Below are 18,117 nucleotides of genomic sequence, written 5' to 3'. Positions count from 1 at the left end.
GCCGCACGGCCGATTGCAGCTATTGCCCGCGGGTGTCAGCTGTAATAAACAGCTGACGCCCGCACTGAACGAAGAAAGGTCGCCCTGCGACCTCACTTTATACATACCCTAACGCTCCAGGACATACCCTTACGTCCCTGGTTGTTAAGGGATTAAAGCAGTTGTTTTCATGACACGGCGCATCTTGTTACCCAATTGGCACCTTACAGGGAAGTCATATAGAAATTAATTTTCCATATTTGTACCAAAATTCCATAATTTTAAATAGAATAATAAAAGTATCCAGCATAAATCAATGTGCCCCCGGGGAAAATTGTTTTCTCATATTTTTTAACAAAATTATTCCTGTATTCCTTTGTAGCTTTAATTAGTATAGTAAATTGTATATATTCAATTTTATTTGCCTTCTATCCTCCTCTGTACTACCCCAATCAGCCTCCACACTAATGAGCAAGTGATCATCACAGCCTGCCATATATGTTAAAGGGGTTATCCAGGATTACGAAAACATGGCTGTTCTCTCCCCAAAACAGCACCACTTCCTGTCCATAGGTCAAGTGTGGTATTGCAGCTCAGCTCCATTGATGTGAGAGCTTTAATGATGTATGCCAAAAATGTGATAGGGTCACCTTCAATTCATGGGAAAAATAGACAAATCCTACACTGACAAAATATACGATAAGTCTACTATCCATGCATTTCTCATTCACTTTAATGAGGGAAGGCAGCATATTTGTGGCTGCTAGGAACAGAGAGCATGCATTCCAGTGTATGAATCATCACTTTTCACTGCCTCTTCCATTAGAACATTGAAACTTGCTGCCCCCTTACAACATCCTCATTCTGCGTCTATGTAATTATGGCAAGATGAGAGCACTGTACCATTATCAGCACCAGCCGAGGGACTACACACTCCTGGAGTCTGAGAATGTTGACAAGACAATGGACACTTCGGTTTTAAATCGGCAACCATTATTTCTAACTGGGTGCATTAATCTCATGACTGGGGGAGAACTGCCTACTATTGTAAGACTGTTTCTGGCTCTGACAAATGGTCGTCAGTGCTGTAGGGGAAATGGCAGTCGCTAAAACCCATGACAATACATTCCTTTACTCATAGATACATATAATATTACTAAATATTCTTGCATTGGCAGGAACACTTTATTTTTATATAGAATTGTAATTTTTAGTTTTACGATAGTCTCATCAAATTAAACTTTTTGGCCTTTTTTTAAAGTAAAATACATAGAATCATAGAATGGTAGAGTTGGAAGGGACCTCCAGGGTCATCGGGTCCAACCCCCTGCTCAGTGCAGGATCACTAAATCATCCCAGACAGATATTTGTCCAGCCTCTGTTTGAACACTTCCATTGAATGAGAACTCACCACCCCCCATGGTAACCTGTTCCACTCATTGATCACCCCCACTGTCCAAAGGTTTTTTCTAATACCTAATTTGTGTCTCCTCCCTTTCAGTTTCATCCCATTGCTTCTAGTCTTGCCTTGTGCAAATGAGAATAGAGCTGATCCCTGTGCATTGTGACAGCCCTTCAGATATTTGCAGACCGCTATTAAAGGGGTTGTCCCGCGAAAGCAAGTGGGGGTATACACTTCTGTATGGCCATATTAATGCACTTTGTAATGTACATTGTGCATTAATTATGAGCCATACAGAAGTTATTCACTTACCTGTTCCGTTGCTGGCGTCCTCGTCTCCATGGTGCCGTCTAATCTTCAGCGTCTAATCGCCCGATTAGACGCGCTTGCGCAGTCCGGTCTTCTCTCTTCTGAATGGGGCCACTCGTGCCAGAGAGCGGCTCGTCGTAGCTCCGCCCCGTCACGTGTGCCGATTCCAGCCAATCAGGAGGCTGGAATCGGCAATGGACCGCACAGAAGACCTGCGGTCCACCGAGGGTGAAGATCCCGGCGGCCATCTTCACAAGGTAAGTAAGAAGTCACCGGAGCGCGGGGATTCGGGTAAGTACTACCCGGTTTGTTTTTTTTATCCCTGCATCCGGTTTGTCTCGCGCCGAACGGGGGGGGCTATTGAAAAAAAAAAAACCCGTTTCGGCGCGGGACAACCCCTTTTTTGCAAGCTAAACATTCCCAGATCCTTTAACCGTTCCGGATAGGACATGATTTGCAGACCGCTCACCATCTTAGTAACTCTTCTCTGAACTTGCTCCAGTTTGTCTGTTTTTTTTGTTCTTTTTTATGTGGGGTGCCCAGAACTGGACACATTATTCCAGATGAGGTCTGACTAAGGAACAGTAGAGGGGGATAATTACCTCACGTGATTCTCTTAATACATCCCAGAATTGTGTTTGCATTTTTGACTGCTGCATCACATTGTTCACTCATGTTCAGTCTATGACCTATTAATATACCCAAGTCTTTTTCACATCTGCTGCTGCTTAGCTCAATTCCTCCTATTCTGTATGTTCTTTCTTCATTTTTCTTGCCCAGATGTAGGACTTTGCATTTCTTCTTTTCTAAATACCATTCTGTTAGTTGCCGCCCACTGTTCAAGCTTTTCTAGATCTTGTTGAATACTTTCTCTCTAGCCTAGTGTTAGCTATGCCTCCTAGCTTGGTTTCTTTGGCAAATTTGATTAGTTTCCCATTAATTCCCTCCTCCAGATCCTTTATAAAAAGGTTGAACAACACTGGGCCTAGGACCGAGCCTTGTGGTACCCCACTTAATACATTCTTCCACTTGGATGTGCAGTCATTTATGACGACTCTGAGTATGATTACTCAGCCAGTTGTGAATCCACCTAACAGTTGCCTTGTCAATCCCATATTTGGTCATTTTTCAATAAGTATGGTATGAGATACTTTGTCAAATGCTTTACTAAAGTCAAGATATACTATATCCACCGCATTTCCTTGATCAACCCAGTCAGTGATTCTGTCATAGAAGGAAATTAGATTTGTCTAGTATGCTGCCTCTGGTTAATTACTCCATTTTTATTTAAGTACTTGTATGCATGCTGCTTAAGAAATTTGTTCACAGATCTTTCCGGTATAAAAGTCAGGCTCACAGGCTTGTAGTTTCCTGGATCCACCTTCTTCCTTTTTTTTAAAGATAGGGACAACATTTGCCCCTTTCCAATCTTCTGGCACCTTTCCTGTTTTCCTGGAATTTCAAAGATTATGGAGAGTGGTTCAGCAATTACCTCCACTGCTTCCTTTTAGTATCCTAGGATGTAATTCATCTGCACCTTGAGACTTAAAATAATTTAAGTTAGCTAAGTGTTCCCCCACCATCTCTCTTCTTATAGATAGTCTGCATTATTTTATTCCCCAATAGCACAGGAAAGATCAGTAGATGTTCCATTTACTTTCTGTAAGAAAATGGATACAAAATAGGAATTTAAAAGTTTGGCCTTCTCAACATCATTCTTAACCAATTTACTATTTTTATATTGGCTTTTCCAGCACATACCACATATGCTTGAATGACCTAGGATCTGGAAACTTGTAGGCTATGTCAGCACCTTGAACTAATGGTAATGTTTGTTTGTAGAGGGGCTGGGTACATTATCCTGCTTAAAGAGACCATGGCCATTAGGGAATAACGTTGCTATGAAGGGCTGTACTTTGTTTGCAACAGTGTGATTGTTCTTAGTGAGAGAAACCAAGTAATCTTGTAGATGATACCTTTTAGTGGCTAACAAAAATATATGATGTTACAGCAAGCTTTCGGGTGGTTATTATAGATCCTTCCTCAGGCTCGTGATACCGGAGAACCACAAGGTTGGAGTGTTATGTATTCTTCCCAAACTACACAAAGCTGGCAACCCAGGGAGGCCAATTATCTTGGGTGTGGGAGCTTTCACTGAAAAAAATCTCAGGATGGGTGGAAGGTGTCCTCATACCACTGGTGAGGACCACAACCAGCTACTTGCAGGACACAATAGACCTATTGAACACACTGTTAACCATAGGTCCCCTCCCAGATGGTGCAGTAGTGGCCACCATGGACGTGGAGTCCTTTTACTCCAACATCCCACACAAAGATGGACTGACCGCCTGCCAGGCGCACCTTCAGGCTAATGGGGTTGCCTCTGAATCCGTGTTACAACTCAAAAATTTCTTTCTCACACACAATTATTTCTCCTTTGGCAAAGACATATTCCTGCAACTCCCTGGAACCACCATGGGCAGTAAAATGGCACTGTAATATGCAAACCTTTTCATGGCAAAACTAGAGAGTGACTTTTTGGCCTCTTGCCCCAACAAACGATTGGCTTACTTCCGCTACATTGATGACATCACAATTATTTAGACCAACACTGAACAAGAACTAATAAAATTAATGAGAGATTCAATGCATTCCACCCCACCATAAGCTACTCATATGCAGAAATCAACGTTTTGGACACAACCATAAAAATTTCAACTCAATACAGACCTCCCGATACTGCAAACCAATTGATCAACCCACATACCTCAGATAGAACAGTTACCATCCTAAGCGCATCAAAAAATCCATTGTCAACAGCCAGGCCATCAGATATAACTGGATCTGCTCCAACCCAACAGACAGGAACATTTACACAATCTCAAAAAGACACTTTTAAAATCAGGGCTACCATCCCACCTCAATTGATGACCAAATAACCAGAGCCACCAGGATACCCAGAAATAAACTACTGCAGTACAATGAGAAAGAAAAAAAAATGGTCGTGTGCCTCTAGTAGTGACCTACAATTCCCAACTCCATCATACCCTACACAAGGATGACCGTCTGAAAACCATGTTCCCTGACCCTCCCCTCCTATGTTACAGGCAACCTAATTTGAGAAATTTTATAACCAGGCGTGCATTACCCCCGGACACACAAAAAGGAAATCTAAGGAGCCGCAAGACCTGCTCACATATACTGACCGTGGAGAGGATACGGATCCCCAACACACAGCAGGACTATAAAATCCCTGGGACATTCACATGTTCCACGTCCGATGTGTACCATATCCTGTGCAGTAAATGTCCTGTTGGGACGCTTTACATCGGGGAAACAGGGCAAAAATTGAAAGCCAGGATGAGATCTCTGCCACTCAATTAGACTGGAAAAGACTGAATTACCTGTGGCAAAACATTTTTGTGCTCACAGACTTAGCATAGAGCAGATGAGAGTGATCATACTGAAGGGCAACTTCAAGTCACAGAAGAATTTGGGAGTTTAAATTTATGGCCATGTTTGATACCCTCAAAAATGGAATGAACATTGGCCTTGAATTCTTGCATAAGTGGAGCATATGAAAGGTCTGAAGGAGATCAAGAAGGGTGTCCTCTTCCCAATCATTGTTTTTGTTGTGTTTTTTTTGTTTGTTTTTTTTTAAAACTTCATAAAAATTTAGAAATCGATTTGTTAGAATGTTGCCATACAATAGGTGCTGCTGCAGGGCTAGTGTTTCCATCTCTTCCTATGTTTCGACTTTAAAGGAGAGATCACAGACCTCATAAAACTGCCACATTCCTTAGTTCAGTGGACTGATTAAATATTTATCTCTTTTCTCAGGTTGTTTAGTGTTATTTTAAGTCTTGAGTGCGAGACGGTCTTTGTGTGTGTGAACATTTATTTAGATCAAGAGGGGTGTCATCTCTGCATTTTTGTTATATATGTGCCCTATCCAAACCAGTTTCATCAGCCTGATGAAGGGTCGATAACCACCTGAAAGCTTGCTGTGACATCATGTATTTTTGTTAGCCATTAAAAGGTATCATATCTACAAGGTTACTTGGTTTCTCTCACTGAGAACAATCACACTTTTTTCTTCTAGCTAACACGGTACCAAACCTTTTTTTTGGGGGGGGGGGGGGGGGGGTTTGTGTGCAACACGGTCAAAGTTACCTCCAAATGAATGCCAGCAGCCAAGGTTTGACCTGAGCATCGGTCTTCACTGGCTTGCCTTTCAATACTGTTGCAATCTCTTCCTTAAGTAAGTGATAAACATTTACCCAGCTGTCCACTTAATGTAAAAGAAAATGTGATTTATCAGACCAGGCTGCAGTTTTCCATTGATTCATAGTGAAGTTCTAATGCTTATGTGCCCGCTGTAGGTGATTTTGGACAGGGTTCAGCATGAGCACTGTGACCATTCTGTGACTACACAGCTCCATATGCGGCAAGCTGTGACCAGTGGGCTAGCCTTCAGTCCCCTTATGCCTCAGTCAGCCTTGGGTGCCCATTCTCCAGTTCACCTCTTGTCCTTACTTTGACCACTTTTGATGGGTACTAAGCACTGCAGACCAGGCACACCCCACAAGACCGTTAGTTTTGGAGACACTCTGACCCAGTTGTCTAGCAATCACAAATTGTCCCTTGTGAAAGTCTCTCAGATCTTAATGCTTGCTCATATTTTTCCTGATTCCAACATATTACTCCCAGGACTAACTGTTCACTGACTGAATAATGTTTTCCTTAACTTGAAAGTGGAATATCCTATTCCGTTGTGATAGGATATTCAGTCTTATTCACTTCACCTGTGCGTGGTTTTAGCATTATGGCTGATCAATGTACGTTTATATAAGTAGGCAGATTTTCACTCTGGTGTCTGTCTATAATACAGCTTTCCCAATAAGAAAAATTACTGAAATTGCTTATTTGAATATTCATATCGCAGCTAATGTTTACCTGAATCATCAGTGTCCCCAACCGTAGTAAATGTTCTACTATAGCTTGTTAAAGGCGGATGATGCTCTCCTTACCAGATGTCTCTTTCTTATATGCCTGCCTATTGTTTGTAGCTATTAAGAAACTGTGCACTCACTGAAAAGTAATGTCAACTATAAGGCATGAAAGTCATCCGAGCCTCTCACTGAGGGATTATATTACATAGAGCTGCAGAGAGATTCTATCAAAGGGGGAATCTGCCTGCACACTCAGGTCTCTTGAGAATGAGAGCTATTTTACCTGCTGAATAGATCTAATAAGTAAGCTGAGGGAAGTCTGTAGACAGGCTGCCAGTTATGATTGATCATAGTAAGGTGGTGATAGCATGTGGAGCTCATCCAAGATACTGAGTCCTTTTGGTAGTTTATTAGATGCAAGCACAAAGTTGTAGGCTGATATCAACAAAATGGGTAGTGCCCACCTGAACTGATGATAGCTTGTGGTAATTAACCTGAGATAATTTAAAATCTGTAAATACTTGAAAGGCATTTGCTTGGGTGGTGTGGAGAGTTTTCCATTGGGAGCATTGACCAGACCCAGCAGGTTCGTAGGATCTTTTAGTCGATCTTGCAGTGAGGAGAGGGTCGGGCCCGATGACCCTTAAAGGGGTTGTCCCGCGCCGAAACGGGTTTTTTTTTTTCCAACAGCCCCCCGTTCGGCGCGAGACAACCCCGATGCAGGGGTTAAACAAGAACACCGGACAGCGCTTACCTGAATCCTCGCGCTCCGGTGACTTCTTACTTACCTGCTGAAGATGGCCGCCGGGATCTTCTCCCTCGGTGGACCGCAGGGCTTCTGTGCGGTCCATTGCCGATTCCAGCCTCCTGATTGGCTGGAATCGGCACGTGACGGGGCGGAGCTACATGGAGCCCCATTGAGAAAAGAAGAAGACCCGGACTGCGCAAGCGCGTCTAATTTGGCCATTAGACGCTGAAAATTAGTCGGCTCCATGGAAACGAGGACGCTAGCAACGGAACAGGTAAGTGAATAACTTCTGATAACTTCTGTATGGCTCATAATTAATGCACAATGTACATTACAAAGTGCATTAATATGGCCATACAGAAGTGTATAGACCCACTTTGTTTCGCGGGACAACCCCTTTAAGGTTTCTTCTAACTCTAGCATTCTAATATATCCCTTTGATGAATTGGTACACAGGGCACAGTCTTGGATGGCCATGATGAATTGGAAATCAGTAAAGCAGATGTCATCTTATTTCTTTTGTTTTCAGCAAGAATCTGATTTAAACCAAAGAGGTAATCTTTTTATTTCATTTTCACAGAAGAACCTGCCATACAGACATAGTAGAAGGCATAGCTGTTACATATTACAATAGTTAGATATGGCAGAACACTTCCTCTCTCCCACACCAATACCTTCCCTATTCTCCCAGATGTTGGCTATATATGTTATTTGCATCCACTCATGTATACTTCATGTCTCCTTTTCCCTAGACTATGGTCCGTTTTTTAGACTGCCTAGTGTTGTCGCAACAACTGCATATAAATACCAATGGAAAGGCAGAATAAGTTGTTTCATTTCTGATTCAGCGAGAAAATCAATAAATTTATTTCCTTAAAAAATCCTTTCTGTTTTTTGGGTTTTTTTTAAATAATCTGGTTAAAATCTATACATTTTAGATAATACTTTGTCTGATTAGCTCTGTAATTGCAGGAACTGAGTTAATTTTTCAATAGCTTTGTTTGGTAGCTACCAGTACTATATGGATTATCTACAGCAGTGTTTCTTAACTCCAGTCCTCATGGACCCCAACAGGTCATGTTTTCAGGATTTCCTCAGTATTGCACAGGTGATATAATTATTAGAGATGAGCGAGCATACTTGTCCGAGCTTGATGCTCGTTCGAGTATTAGGGTGCGCGAGATGCTCGTTACTCGAGACGAGCACCACGCGGTACTCGTCTCGATTAAACGAGCACTGACCATTGAATTCAATGGAGCCGGCAATACAGCCGACTCTATTGAAAGCAATGGGCTGCCGGCGAGCGCGGGATGAATTGTCGGGAAGAGCTTAAATATATAAGCCCTTCCCTGCAATTCATCCAGAAATGTGTAAAAATAATTGGCTTAGCGCAGGGACAGCTGAGAGCTGCCCCTGAGCCAATCAGAGGCAGCCCTCACTCACCCATTCATGAATTCATGAATGGGTGTGAGTGAGGGATGCCTCTGATTGGTCAGGCTGTGACCAATCAGAGGCATCTCATTCAGCAGGCGGGGATTTTAAATCCCCGGTTGCTGAATACTACTCACAGCTGTTCAGAGCAGTTCAGGAGAACTGCAGGTTGCCGCGCTGAACTCCGTCTGCCGGGACCAGGTGAGTATATATATATTTTTTATTTTTACACTTTTCTGGATGAATTGCAGGGAAGGGCTTATATATTTAACCCCTTCCCGACAATTCATCCCGCGATCGCCGGCAGCCCATTGCTTTCAATGGAGTCGGATGTATTGCCGCTTCCATTGAATTCAATGGGCTAACATCGTTCTGCCGGGACCAGGTAAGTATATATATATTTTTTATTTTTACACATTTCTGGATGAATTGTAGGGAAGGGCTTATATATTTAAGCCCTTCCTGACAATTCATCCCGCGTACGCCGGCAGCCCATTGCTTTCAATAGAGCCGGCTGTATTGCCGGCTCCATTGAATTCAATGGGCTAACATCGTTCTTTTCTGCCACAGCTGTTACAGCTGTGGCAGAGGAGAACGATCTTTACGCTGACAGTGGGGGGGGGGGGGCACTCTTGCCGCTATTGTGGCTTAATAGTGGGACCTGGGAACTTGAGATGCAGCCCAAAATGTAGCCCCTCGCCTGCCCTATTCGTTTCTGTGTCGTTTCCATCACTTTCTTGTGTTTTGCAGATTTTCACAAATGAAAACCTTAGCGAGCATCGGCGATATACAAAAATGCTCGAGTCACCCATTGACTTCAATGGGGTTCGTTACTCGAAACGAACTCTCGAGCATCACTGAAAGTTCGACTCGAGTAACGAGCACCCGAGCATTTTGGTGCTCGCTCATCTCTAATAGTAACTATAGCAGGAGGGGGACACATCATACACTGAGCCTTGTAGTATGTATAGTAACTATACATATAGTAACTGCGCTGACATTGGGGATCCCTATGGCTAGTGTGGCCATTATTATTACTGGGGTGACTATTACTACAGGGGCCACTATCAGGGCTCTTTATTACTGAGGGCACTGTGGGGGCCACTATCAGGGCTCTTTATTACTGAGGACACTGTGGGGGCCACTATCAGTATTACCATCGCCCCCTGAAGGCCACCACACGGCTGACGTCGCCCTCGCAGATAAAGAATGTAACATTACTGATTGAGCTGGTTTTAAAAAGTTCTCCACTTCGGCATAAGTGCCACAATTGTGATTTTTTTTTTTAGGGCGTAACGTCATCCCCCCGGATACAACCACACGGGCGTCATATTTACTATCAGAAGCTGGTAACAACTAGCGCCAACATCTACAGAACAGCAAATGGAGAAATGGGCCCAACGTATTTTGCGCAGCTTGTGGCAGCGCCCCCCTCTACATCGGATGGGCAGAGATGTCCACTAACATCCGAGATGGGACAGTCAGATGCTGCAGCAGTACGGAGCCGGGACGGATGCCGCTATAGTCACGTTACATCCAGAGCCGCTCGGGTACGACTGACGCCAGATGCGCACTTTCGGTTTTGTCATCATTTGGCGTCCAAAATGGAGCCAAGTAACGATCTGTGATAATGTAAGCGCACCGCTACACGGAGCGACGTCAAGGCTGCTCCGAGCATGATGCCACACGGATGGTTAGTTTACAGGCCGCTGCGGCGGTGATGGTTTTATGCCGCGTACAATCCCCGGCCGGTACACAAGACACCGAGGAGGAGGCGCTGTTCCCTCCCGAGCGCATATTACCAAAGGAGGCCGCAGTTCTCCGGCGCGGCCGATTCAGCCAATCAGCTGGCTGGAATCGGCACCACGTGACACAGCGGCGTGCCCGCGCATTGCCGTGCACAGGATTGTGCTTTGCCCGCGCTTTCACGTGCTCAGTGCCTTGCCCGCGGTTTACATGCACTCGTGTGTGTGCACAGACAGTTAATGATTTGGCAGGTATTTTTTGTGCTTTTGCCAAAGGTGATTATTTCTTTTGCGCAAGTGGATTTGCCAGCAGACGTTTTACACAGGACTACTAAAAGCCAAGGTAAGCTGCTGCACCTGCTCATTTAATTGCGCTCTTACTTCCCCTGCGCGCATTGGCGGAGAGGCAGCCAATTCTGCATGCCGCTGCATTGTCCACGAGCGCGATCCCCAGCATGCCGCTGCATTGTCGCCGCGATCCCCAGCATGCCGCTGCATGCATTGTCGCCGCTGCATTGTCCACAAGCGCGATCCCCAGCATGCCGCTGCATTGTCACCGCGATCCCCAGCATGCCGCTGCATTGTCGCCGCGATCCCCAGCATGATGCTGCATTGTCGCCGCGATCCCCAGCATGATGCTGCATTGTCGCCGCGATCCCCAGCATGCCGCTGCATTGTCGCCGCGATCCCCAGCATGCCGCTGCATTGTCGCCGCGATCCCCAGCATGCCGCTGCATTGTCGCCGCGATCCCCAGCATGCCGCTGCATTGTCGCCGCGATCCCCAGCATGCCGCTGCATTGTCGCCGCGATCCCCAGCATGCCGCTGCATTGTCGCCGCGATCCCCAGCATGCCGCTGCATTGTCGCCGCGATCCCCAGCATGCCGCTGCATTGTCGCCGCGATCCCCAGCATGACGCTGCATTGTCCACGGCCGGAGCGCTATTGCCATCCACCACGCGAGGCGGCCAATTCGCAGCATACATCTGCATATTTGCCGATTTTCGCTTGCATCTGCTCATATGTGCATGTATTGTCATGATTATAGCATGTGCTCAGATTTCCATTTTTTCACCTACATGTGTGCATGTATGTGTATGCTATTGATTCTGCCAGGTGCTCGCTTTTGCATATTTGTATGTTTTCTTGTGCTTGTGCACATGTATGGTCATGATTATGCAGTTTTCTAGCATCTGCTCATTTTTGGATATTTTTATGCCATTTGATAGCATGTGCTCATACTGATGCAATGCATATGCTACGTGTTTTTGCGTCAATGTTCTGTGCTACTGCATATTTATGCCTTGTTGCGTGCCGGTGCTGTGCTACTAATTGCTCATGTTTATGCAATACATATACAGCATTGTATGAATATGGTGCATATTAGCATGTGTTGTGTTATGTGACGCATATTAGTGGGTATCTGTGTATGCAGTACAGGTAGTGCATATTATGCATTGGTATGTGTGTTAGACTACTGTGTGGTGGTGTGCTACCATTTGGTCATGTTTTATATTTCTGTTACCGTGCATGCGTTGTGCTACTGTTTTTTTCCGTGCATGCGCTGTGGTTGTGTGTATGTGGTGCATACTTTTGTGTATAGGCTGTGTGATGGAGCCACAGCATGTAAGCGTGTCGTTCTCTGTGTATGAGTGGTGTGGTTGTGTGTATGCAGTATGTTGAAGCATGTGCATGGACGTCTGGGCGTCCTAATGCAGTATGTGTGCTGTGCATTGTGTGAATACGGCACATATTTGTGTGTGCGCGCGATGCATTTTCGAGCGTGTGTTTGCGCACATGCACTGCTTATTAGTGCATGTGCGCGGTGTGCATATTAGCACGTGTGGTACATATTAGCACGTGTGGTACGTATTAGCACGTGTCTGAGGCTTTTTTGCGCGTGTGTACATTACTGTGCACATATAAGCATGTTAGCTCGCAGAGTCCATATAACGAAATATGCACGTGTGGATTGCATATTAGCGTGTGGTTGTGTGTGTCTCGGGTGGGGTGCCTGTTAGGGTGTGGTTCTGTGTGGGGGGGGATACCTATCTGCTTCTGGTTGTGTGTGGCGTGTCTATTAGCATGGGGTGTCAGTGTGTGTGTGTGGCGGGGGGGGCCCTTTAACGTGTGCAAAACGTGTCTGGTGCTTATTAGCACGACAAGCTTGTGCATATGGATGGAGGGTGCCTAGTAACATGTGTGTAGTGCATATTAGCATATGGTTGTGTGCATATGTGGTATTTTTGAGCGTGTTGTTGCTTTGCCCTGCGGACAGCGGTTGGATAGGAAGCTCATCCAGTTGCTCCTTCCCTGCTCATACTGAAGTTCTCAGTCACTGTCTTGCGTTTTTCTCCGGTGTTGCTCTTTTCATGCGTGCTGTGCGTTCTGATCTCGGCGTGCATGCTGTGCGTTCTGATCTTGGCGTGCGTGCTGTGCGTTCTGATCTCGGCGTGCGTGCTGTGCGTTCTGATCTCGGCGTGCATGCTGTGCGTTCTGATCTTGGCGTGCATGCTGTGCGTTCTGATCTCGGCGTGCGTGCTGTGCGTTCTGATCTTGGCGTGCATGCTGTGCGTTCTGATCTTGGCGTGCATGCTGTGCGTTCTGATCTCGGCGTGCATGCTGTGCGTTCTGATCTCGGCGTGCATGCTGTGCGTTCTGATCTTGGCGTGCGTGCTGTGCGTTCTGATCTTGGCGTGCATGCTGTGCGTTCTGATCTCGGCGTGCATGCTGTGCGTTCTGATCTTGGCGTGCGTGCTGTGCGTTCTGATCTCGGCGTGCGTGCTGTGCGTTCTGATCTCGGCGTGCATGCTGTGCGTTCTGATCTTGGCGTGCATGCTGTGCGTTCTGATCTTGGCGTGCGTGCTGTGCGTTCTGATCTCGGCGTGCGTGCTGTGCGTTCTGATCTCGGCGTGCATGCTGTGCGTTCTGATCTCGGCGTGCGTGCTGTGCGTTCTGATCTTGGCGTGCATGCTGTGCGTGCTGATCTTGGCGTGCATGCTGTGCGTTCTGATCTCGGCGTGCGTGCTGTGCGTTCTGATCTCGGCGTGCGTGCTGTGCGTTCTGATCTCGGCGTGCGTGCTGTGCGTTCTGATCTCGGCGTGCGTGCTGTGCGTTCTGATCTGTGCGTGCGTGCTGTGCGTTCTGATCTCGGCGTGCGTGCTGTGCGTTCTGATCTCGGCGTGCGTGCTGTGCGTTCTGATCTCGGCGTGCGTGCTGTGCGTTCTGATCTTGGCGTGCGTGCTGCATCTTGGGATCTCTACATGCGTGCTGCAATCTCTCTTTTATGCATATTACGTGATTGTAACGTTACTTTCTCCACTTCTGCAGCTCTCACCTGGGATCTCGCTCCTCTCAGTGCGCCTTTTGAGACCGTCACGCGCAGAGCTAAAGCGACATGGAAGCTAATGAACCAAATGATGTCATTAATCCTCCAAACAGCGGAATTTTGGCCTCCCAAAGTAACAGTACCGTTGTTTGGAGATTACGTTGCAAAACAAAAGAGGAATTTGTGCAATGGAAGGAAGAATATGAAAATGTAAACTATGTAACTTACAGAGTCTTACGAGGAAGACAATGCAGGGCAGTAAAGTGTTATTAAAGGTAAGTGACATGTTGAAAATCGCTATAGGTATGGCCTATATTTATAGGTGCTGTATTGGCTATGTGCATAGACAATCTGGTTACGAGAAATAAAATGTACTTCACATCAAAAATATAGTTAAGATATGCGGTGCCTTACATGCAATTACAAATCTGTGCTGTTTTATGTATTCAAATTTGTATTCACATTTTGGTGGTGGCCCTCTTGCACACGTTAAAATACGTTTAATATGTTTACATTTGAGATGAGCGAGCATACTCGCTAAGGGCAATTGCTCTTAGCAAGTACATGCCCGCTCGAGAGCAAAGATTCTGCGGCAGAGGAGAACGGGGAGGAACGGAGGGGAGATCTCTCTCTTCCCCCTGCTCCCTCCTGCTGCAAGTCACCGCTCACCCGTGCCGGCCACGAATCTTTGCTCCCAAGCGGGCAGGTACTCGCGAAGGACAATGCTTGATCGAGCAATTGCCCTTAGCGAGTATGCTCGCTCATCTCTAGTTTCAATTCCAAGAAAGAAATAGTGGAGGCAGCAGTTGATGCAAAAAGTTGAGAGATTTATTCCTCCCACACAGAAAGGAGGACATTTCGCCCCTTGTGTAAGTGGGTCTTTGTCAAGTATACAGTTTCAATGTACAATTAGGTCATAAGAAAAGTTGTCATAATAAGAAATATTTATCTATTAAAGTAGGAGTGAAGAAAAGCAGGGATAGTATGTAGCCGATGGATGTTTAGAGATGTATTAGGCAATAACTATGCAAACCCACGGAATTAAGCCAATTGCCGGGTTAATTTTTTTCTTCTTCTTTGTTATAGGTCAGCTGCTCCGTTTTGGTCTGAATACTGCATTGTTACCGTTTCCCGTGTTCAGAACCACAGAGTTGTATCACCAGAGCGCCAGAAGTTCCCAGATGTTGGCTCAGGAGGATGCTTAATGCAAAGCTGGAAATGGCCCATCACCTGCTATGGAGAAACATCATCAGGATGTGATGGAGCAGTACGATGCAGATTGTCAGGTTGCATATTACCCTTTTCAACCGCAGTTCTCCGGCGCGGCATTGGCACCACGTGACTACACAGCGTGCACGCGGATTGCCTTCAGCAGCCGTGCACTACACACTACAGTTAAGCAGCACGGGGTTAGTGTTTAGGGTTAGTGTTTAGGGTTAGTGTTTAGGGTTAGTGTTTAGGGTTAGTGTTTAGGGTTAGTGTTTAGGGTTAGTGTTTAGGGTTAGTGTTTAGGTAACTGCTGCTTAAGTGTAGTGTGTAGCGCACGTCTGCTTAACTGTAGTGTGTAGTGCACGGCTGCTGAAGGCAATCCGCGTGCACGCTGTGTAGTCACGTGGTGCCGATGCCGCGCCGGAGAACTGCAGCAGAAAAGGCAAATATGCGGTCAGGTTGCATTTGATGCTGCTCAGTGCGCCCTCGTTAGTCGGTTCACAGTTTGTACACTAAGTTATTTCTCCCCTTACCAAACCAGGCTGTTTGCGGCTGTGTGACTGACCCAAAATTTGGAACTTTACATGTGTCACTTTACATATCAGAAGTCCTTAAAGGTTTAGCATGTGCAAGTGACTGTGGCATTGTTTTTTTCTTCCCCTTGTTGTACTACTGTTATTTATTAAAATTGCTACTTTGCACTATTTAGATTTTTCATTTTTTAACATTGTCACATGTCATATATAAATTAAGTGCAAACATGCTGTACACATCTTTGCTAACATATATTTTCATCTGTTCAATGTATTCTGGATGCACGGTTTAAAATTTTTTGATATTTTTTTTCCCCATTTGGGAGATGTTCTAATGTAACATTACTTTTTAGAATTTTGAGGAACACTTAGTTTTCCTACACCAATGCAAGTTTCCAAAGCCTGCTAGGTGTCATAATGAAGGATGAGCGAGTATACTCGCTAAGGCACTACTCGTTTGAGTAATGTGCCTTAGACTAGTACCTCCCTGCTCGTCCATAAAAATGTACAGGGACCGATGCGGCTGACAGGCGAGTTGCGGCAGAGAGCAGGGGAGAGCGGCCGGGAGAGAGAGATCTCCCCTCCGTTCCTCCCCACTTCCCTGGGGAATCTTGAAGGACGAGCAGCGAGATACTCGTCTAAGGCACATTACTCGAACGAGTAGTGCCTTACCGAGTATACTCGCTCATCCTTAGTCATAATGATAGATACCCTTACAAATTACCACATTTTAAAAACTGCACCCCTTAATGTATTCTCTGAGAGGGTCAGGAGTATTTTGACCCCACATTTATTGTCATGAATTAATGCACTTTAGGAGACCAAATAATATTTGATTTTTAGAAAATATGTCCTTTTCAAGACATTTCCTTTTTTTTTTTTTCTCATGAAAAGGAGGCTTGAACCTCCGCAATGGATATCCCTGTTTGTCTCCTGTTCAGAAGTATACACATTGTGGCCCGTAATCTATAATAATAATAATAATCTTTATTTGTATGGCGCCAACTTATTCCGCAGCGCTTTCAGGCATGGATAAATGCAAACAATACAACAATTACAATGTGAGGTACATTTGAGAAAGTACAGGCTCATAAAATGGAAGAATCTGTCTCAAAATGGCTGCTAGATACAAAATGGAGCATTATAAGATGTAAATAAGCTTGTGTGTAGTGAAACAATTATTCAAGCAGAAATAACTTTACAGCAGGAGATTCGGTGCAATGCGTAATGATGTGTCTCTCTCTGTTCTTTTTCATGAGAACCAAGTCTGGACAACAGTTCTTATCAGGAAAAGTCTTCCCACACCTGCGGAGAAACTTGGACAAGGGAACTGACTGTACTACAGCGAGTTGAATAACAAAGGGAGGACCAGGGAGGACGAGATAACGCTGAAGCTTGAGAACATAAATATATTCTCACTAAACAGTGCATGATTCTAATGTTTTTTCTAACCCAATAAGATTAACCTCGTGACTAATGACGTATTGCTTTCCTGTATTAAGAAATATACTCAGTCAATAAAGATTCAGTGTGTACGCGAATTAAGCAGAGTGGGCTGTATATACTTGCCGCGGCCCATCTCTACATATCTGTGAGAGCTAATTACTATTAATCATATAGTTTTTGGCCTCTCTGATGCATCCAGGTATGAACTGATTTGGAACCCAAGGCTTGAAAGGTTAATGTGACCGGTCATGTGTAACGGTCCTTAACAGTTGGCGTAGTCGGCAGGATTTACTGATTGACTCTTGTGTCACTCATCGGACAACGACATCAGACTGGGAGGACATATATCCACTGTGCCAAACCAGAGGACTGATCAACCTCACACACAGCCCGGTAAGTATCATATTTATCATATGATGTCTGCCGTTGGTCTGTTTTGGCTCAGTTGATTGACAGACTCCTAGGTCAGTCGGATGTTTGATGTTTGACATCATAGTTGTCATCGGTAAAGAAGTTTACCTCAGGTCTTGGGTGGTCTATGACACCAGGGGACAGAATCTTTTAGGACGTTATAAATTGTATTATCGAGCATACTTCTCAGGGACTTCAGATCCTGGTTGAGAGACGGCTTCGAGGGTTTAGTTTATCGAGCATACTTCTCAGGGACTGCAGATCCCGGTTGAGAGACGGCTTCGAGGGTTTAGTTTATCGAGCATACTTCTCAGGGACTGCAGATCCCGGTTGAGAGACGGCTTCGAGGTTTAGTTTATCGAGCATACTTCTCAGGGACATCAGATCCCGGTTGAGAGACGGCTTCGAGGTTTAGTTTATTGAGCATACTTCTCAGGGAGTGATTGAGCAGACGGCATCGGATGTGACAAGTACGATCACGTGATTGAGCATACGGCTTCGGACTCCCGGTTGAGATAAGGCTCAGAGTTTAGTTTCGGAACATGTTTAAATTAAGGTACCTGACAGTGGTCTATTTGATCCTGTCCACTTGGTGTCATGTAGAGGAGGGAAGGAGTATGTGAAGA

The 18,117-nt window shown here is 45.2% G+C and overlaps 1 long non-coding RNA gene across 1 annotated transcript; it reads left to right on the top strand.

Annotated features, from left to right (window-relative positions):
• Positions 1 to 10,619: 10,619 nt before the first annotated feature.
• On the top strand, positions 10,620 to 15,186 carry LOC136588137 (uncharacterized). Its single transcript, XR_010787542.1, has 3 exons — positions 10,620 to 10,909; positions 13,895 to 14,167; positions 14,979 to 15,186. It is a non-coding gene; the product is annotated as an uncharacterized lncRNA (long non-coding RNA).
• The last annotated feature ends 2,931 nt before the right edge of the window (positions 15,187 to 18,117 follow it).

The sequence above is a fragment of the Eleutherodactylus coqui genome, chromosome 13 (genome assembly GCF_035609145.1).
Source record: "Eleutherodactylus coqui strain aEleCoq1 chromosome 13, aEleCoq1.hap1, whole genome shotgun sequence".
NCBI classification, from domain to species: domain Eukaryota; kingdom Metazoa; phylum Chordata; class Amphibia; order Anura; family Eleutherodactylidae; genus Eleutherodactylus; species Eleutherodactylus coqui.
The sequence above is the reverse complement of the archived record's forward strand: the minus strand, read 5'-3'. Positions and strand labels throughout refer to the sequence as shown.